The following is a 6,195-nucleotide window of genomic DNA, read 5'->3' as shown; positions in this document are numbered from 1 at the left end:
TCGCAAGAGCTTCCTCTCGGTTCCGAAAGTGGATGCGCTTTTGATTGGTCTGAAGTTGTTATCCTTTGTACTGCAGAGTATAATAGAGCTAATGGATTGCTTTACAACCGAGCAGTAAGTAAATAACATAACAGGGACCATCCAGCCAAGCTCCTAATCCAACTGGACAAGGTAGATATCTGAAAAAACTTAATAAAAAGAAATAGAAACAATATTGCAAGAGCACGACATTAAACAAAAGCAACAAACGATAAAATAAAGTATAATGGTTTCCTCTCAAGTTTATTATACAACGTATTCGCTAGAGCCGCTAGCCATAGTTAAGATCTAGGTTGAAACAATGAAACTTAAAAAGAACGTAAACGAAATCATAACTTACAGGTAACCTATCGATACGTCTTGCAATACTCGAATCCATATTGCATCGTGTAGCGGAGCTGCATATCGTATCTTCGCACACTTAGCTGTCTAAATTGCATCAGGCTGACTGTCCGTCCTCGTCCAAAACTACCGACGTCCAACTTCAACACCCCTCCCTTTCACCCCATCACCCCATTGCGATCATCGGGACCCGGTAGACTAACGCTTCGTATACATAAGCAATGAACAAAAGCGCCAACTCGAAGTGATTGACATTGAAAGAAGAATACAAAACAGATAGCAGAGTTCCAACTAATGAGGAACTACGCGTCGAACAGCGAGCCGCTTCCCGATTTACGAAACAGAGATTCCCCCCCTCTTTCTGTGTGTGTCAGATACCAACCAACGAAATGATGCATTAAACCCAAATCTTGCAACAGCCTTGCACGTAGGAATAGGACTCGTTAACTCGAAATCAATCCATTCTCCTTCTATGGCACGAATACGGCCAATACGATCACCGGATGTTGCGGTGGTCGTTCGTAGCGAAAAGGATGGCGTCTTGGGGCGGTGGCGAACCCCGCCATTGGTGTTCGCGTGACCGCTTTTTGGTTGCGCTTTTCGCTCCGCTTGGCCGCCGGCCTGGGTGTGGCTGAAACGTTCCGCGATCTCGCATAAAGAGAAACAGATAATAATTTTGCATTGCCTAAACGGGTTTTAATTTAGATAATTTCAACACCTAAAGAACGTCCTGCGACCACTTTCCTTTCTAACTATCTAGCTCCGCTAGAGTACACTTCTTTTTCGCCTGAAATTGCCTGAATTTGCCGAAATAACCAACCGAAGGCGGAAGAGGTGAGAGCCACGTCGCAAGAGAGTATTGTTCAATATGAATTTTGTAAATTTCCTTTTCCTCCCTCTATAGAAGCCCCTCGACCGACGAAAGCTCCACTTATCCCGGGTATTCCGCCATCCGCGTTGCAGGAGTAGCGTTGTACAATAGCTTTAATTTTGATTTGCCTAAAACTGAGCGAGGAGAGGATGTTAACATTTTCGTTTATGCCTAAATTTAATGAGAAAGAATCCTAAAGAGGGGCTGCTTCGCTCGTTGCTCGAACACAGCACAGCCATACTTGTTTTAGCTACTAGAACAATATCCTCCGCGCGCGACGCGACGCGTTCTGCTCCCTCTTCTTTTTACACCCAGAAAACTAAACCAAAAACACAGCTCTCGGTCTCGGAACGCGGTTTGCTTGATCCAGCAAACCTCTTTCGCGATTAATCTCGCACGTTTTTTTTTCCTGCTTACGTTTAATTTCGATTTTCGTTTGTTAATTTCTTTTTGGTTTTTTCTTTTTTGCGCCAAAAACGATTCTCTTTGACTTTCATTCACTATCCGACTCGCTGTCACCTTCGCTCTTTCATCGCTCACTCTCTCTTTAATTTTTGGTTCCGGAACGTCAAAATTTTGACACTGACTCATTCCAAATAGCTATCTCTTGGTTTTTGTATATATAATTTTTCTTTGTTTAAAAAAAATTTCATTAAACATTTGACCTAAACAGTTTCGTTCACCAGTTTTGTCTGTTTCTCTCCCGTTCGAGTCTTCAGCGTACCGCTCGTTCGCCTCAGTTCCAAGCTTGATTCCTGACTTCCTTCACTTGCCCCCTTTCCATCTTAGATTTTATGATCACGCATCAGATACCTAACATTAATTTTGCCTCCTTTCAGCTGCCGAAAGTTTCAAGCAATGTGTTTGACAATGTTTTGTTTTGTTTAGTTCCATTTTTTGGACAGTGCTTTTTTGCTTCGTACTTTTTTTGTTTCTGTGTGTTATTACCGAAACAAATTAAAACCAATGATTTCGAAATTTCTTTATGACTTGCATGGTTTTCATTTTGCAACCTCATCTTCATATGTCCATTTCAAACAGACGTAAATGAGTTGGTTCTGCGTCATATTTTGTTTGCTTGTATTTGCAGCTGTCCGCTTGAATTTTGTTTGATTGTTTGTTGGTTGTTTTGCTTCTGACTCTTTTTTTATTTCGTTCGTTTGTTTGTTGGTTATCACAGTTCTTTTGCATTCTTTGCTTGCGCACTTTATGCACACTAAAATGGGTTCATTTCTCCGTTATCCGGTTAGCTCAGTCACCCATTGCTATGACGTGACCATACAAGGAAAATGCTACTAACGGAAGAATAAAACCATTAGAAAAAGCGATCGTAAGTATCGTGAAGGCGTTACAAAAAAAAAACAAAATACATCAAAACAAAGAAAAATGCTCATGCAAAAAGTGCCTAGTGTAAATAAAACAAACAGTAATTCATGAGAAAAACCTACAACAGATCAACAAAGCGTCTATTGCACAATCCAAAACATCGCTGAGAGGGAACTGTTTCTTGAAAATCCAGAAGAAGAAAATGCCTGTACCAATGCAGTCATTACTAATGCAATAGACCGTAGTAATTGAAAGAAATGAAAAGCAACGATCGTTAGGAAAGAATTAAAAACAGGGAGATCGTATTATAAACCGAAATCTTCAATCAAATAATGCACATCAGCATGTGGTGCTGACTCGTATCACCAGAGTCCATGGTGGCTATGGACTTGCACGCTTACTCATACCCTAATGTCGGTCAGATCCTTTTGTGCCGCTCGAAGCCCTTCTGATAATTTAGCATAGCCGACCGTGAAATGAACCAAATTGTACCGAACGCGTTCCATGAAGAACAAATTAGGTTAAATTTACATGCTGACTTTTCTTTACTTTACTTTTTTGTTTGCCCTGCTTTCAAGTGCTTGCCTAAAAAATGCTAAATTTGATTCACGCGAAACCACAGACGGATATGGCTTACACCTAGTGATACACGGTACAATATGTCACAACTTTGGGTGGGCAACCGATTAGGGTAACCGGATGTCCTTAGAAATATCTTAACGCGTAGATCCCTCAAACAATCGAAAGGAAAGTAGTACAGAACAGGAGGTGGAAAAAGAAGAAAAACTTATAAAACGATGAAATAATATAAATTCAAGCGTAAACTATGCCATCAAACAAAACAGTATTAAATGTTTACCCTAAGTTCAGGAAGTAGGAGGAAGCGACAGCACGTGCGCGCTTCCACTAATTGCTAGATGGTTTAAAACCCTTCGTACACGATGCCCATTACACGCTGCCCTAGGATTACAACACTCTAATCCACCTTTTTTTTCTGTTACCACCGCCATTATCGGATTGGATGTTTCATCGTTTCGTTCCCACTCTCCTCCCCCGTTGCGGTTCCTATCATCATTAATCCAACCGTATAAATTCGAGATTTATCATATCTGCTCTGCTTGTATAATTACTTGCTTACTATTTCTGTTACAACTTGTACGTTTTAGTGTTCTCTTCCTCTGTTTTCCACATGGGTTTCTGCCTTCATTTATTTTTTCTTCCATTTAATCTTTCTAATATTTTCATCCGCCATTCTCTCTGTTTGTCTGACAATTTCGTTTGTAGTTCTTTCGTATCCTTCGTCTCTTTAGTTGCTTTGGTAATCCCGTTGAAAAGCATGGCACACTCCTCCAAAAACTCTTGATTACTTCATGGTTTTTACTCCTTTCCCTCCCTGCTTGTTGACAAAATGCTGTCGTTCCTACCTCGTATTTCCTCTTTCTACATGCATGGCACACCTCCTCCGGGGTGCCACCCATTTTGCCACCCACGTACGGTCATCGCACTGTCAGTGCGCTCGATCGCATTCTGCGCATCTCGTAAATGCTAGTGAGAAGAAAATAAAACCGGATATACAATGATAAAACTAGTAAGCAAAGCAAATGCGTATCATACAAAGAACAACCAATAATAAGCCTTAACGTGCGTGTGTTCCTTCTGCAATGGTACTCGACACCTTTTGTGCCGATGCTGCCCATTGGAAGTATGGAGTGAACTGAATCGAACACAAAAGATACATCAGGACTTGCCTCACCTGCATATAAGCCACCCTTTTTGCATCTTTTTTCTCTCTCTCTCTTTCTTTATCTCCGACTTAACGCCATATTGTGCTGATTGTTTCTCGGTTTACAGTTGTCGTTTGTGTGGTTTTGGTGTGCGTGCGTGTGTTTACATGGGAAAACAGGAAGTGGTGTGTTCAACGGCACAAAAAACAAGGCACTTGACCGGCGGCTGGTTGGTCAGGTCCGAAAAAATACAAAAAAGTCCATCCTGGTGGAAATTGTGGTTTTGCTTGTAGCCATTTAACCCCGGTTTTTTGTTCTATTGTGACTTTAAACATTACTTAACTATTGCAGTCCCCTCTCTCGCTCTCTATCGTGTGCTCTGTGGAGAGACAGATAGTGTGTGTATGTGAAGGAGAGAAAGAGAGCGAGAGAGAGAGGATTGTTTATCCTGTAGCTGAGGTCGTTTCCTTCCATGTACTATTGTTCCTCTGGTAAGAGGATTTGTAACTGTGCTATGTTCCTGTTGCTGTTTGCTTGTTTGTGTAGATTGGCATTATTATTGTATATACTGTAGGTACTAAATAACAACTGTATATTGTTCTATCTTGTGTATCCTATAAGAAGAGGAGCCGAGCGCAAACAGCGCTGCTGCCATCACTGTCCTTCTCCAGGAGGGGGGTAGGTCATAACTATTGTTGTTAGTGATCTGTACTTACGCGCGTATAGTTTTCTGTGTTTGTATCTGTTTGTGTATGTGTGTGTGTTTGTGTTAGTGTGTGTCTGTTTGTGTACATACGAATACGCAATAAGATTGTAACTTGGTTTCTATTGCGATCATAACTCAATTGCACTACGATTATCCTTTCGGAATTGGTTACTCTATTGGCTCTGCTTTGTGATAAACACTTCTTCCTGCTCTTGTCTGCTTATCAATACAAAATAGCGCTCACCAGCACACAGCACCACCATATGCACAAACACACACGCACACACACACACACACACACCTCATAATTATCATCCCGATCCATCCGAACCAGCAGGCTCAGGTGGAAGTGGCAGCCGTAAACGGTGTGTGCAGTAAAGGAAAGAGTTCTCTTGTTACTATTGTTTGTTTGGTTTGCTGTGATAAAAAACCTACTCCCGCGGTAAGAAAATAGCACCCATCTTAGTCTTAGTATTGTAGTTGTGTGGTTGGTTTTTGTAACAGGCCGTCCCTTCCCGCACTCCATTCCTATTGCATTGTACGTGGTGGTTCTAGTGTATAAACGGTTGGCCGTATCAACAGGATTGACCACCCGGGGTTGAGGCCGTTGAGCAGGATTGAGAGTAGAAACGGTTTCAATCACGTCAACAACAGTAACGCAAATATTTTAAAAATAAAACTGTCGATCTAACTATCCGTGCTGCTTAAACCTTTACCTCTTTCCTTTGCTACATTATCGGTGTGCGTTTGACGGCGCGTGCATAGTGTGGTTCGGCCGTTTCGGAACCCTGATGTGTTTGCTGTCGTATGTAGCTTGATTCGCTTCCATTACTATATCACTATGTCTCTTGTCTCAGATGGCTCACAGAGGTATTTCATTTGATGCAGTTTATCCCTTACGCACAGCGCTAGATGCTAGATGAAGGGAGGTGCAGCAAAAGTGCGCCTCCCTTTCCGAATGGCAAGTGAAGCAGTCCTTTGCGTGTGAAATGGTTAAAAATATGGAAAGAAAAGAATGGAAAAACAAGGACGAACGTAAAACACCGGAAAATCGGAAACAAAAGATCGCAAATACACGTTCGTTCGCCTTTCATCTTTCGCGTTCATTAACCACTGTTTACCCTCTTTTTTTCTTCTGCTTCTTTTAATCCTTTCGATATATTGGATACTATTTTTTTACATGCAAA

The 6,195-nt window shown here is 41.5% G+C and overlaps 1 protein-coding gene across 3 annotated transcripts in view; it reads right to left on the bottom strand.

Annotated features, from left to right (window-relative positions):
- Positions 1 to 229: 229 nt before the first annotated feature.
- The window catches only part of LOC125956591 (uncharacterized), a 40,954-nt gene continuing 34,988 nt past the window's right edge, over positions 230 to 6,195 (bottom strand). For all 3 annotated transcript variants that reach the window (XM_049688634.1, XM_049688635.1, XM_049688637.1), the window contains exon 7: positions 230 to 6,195. This exon is cut by the window's right edge and continues 1,388 nt beyond it. The gene's annotated coding sequence lies outside the window, so the exon portion shown is untranslated.

The sequence above is a fragment of the Anopheles darlingi genome, chromosome 3 (assembly GCF_943734745.1).
Source record: "Anopheles darlingi chromosome 3, idAnoDarlMG_H_01, whole genome shotgun sequence".
In the NCBI taxonomy this organism is placed as follows: domain Eukaryota; kingdom Metazoa; phylum Arthropoda; class Insecta; order Diptera; family Culicidae; genus Anopheles; species Anopheles darlingi.
Note: the sequence above shows the minus strand (reverse complement) of the source record. Positions and strands in the feature narration are given on the sequence as shown.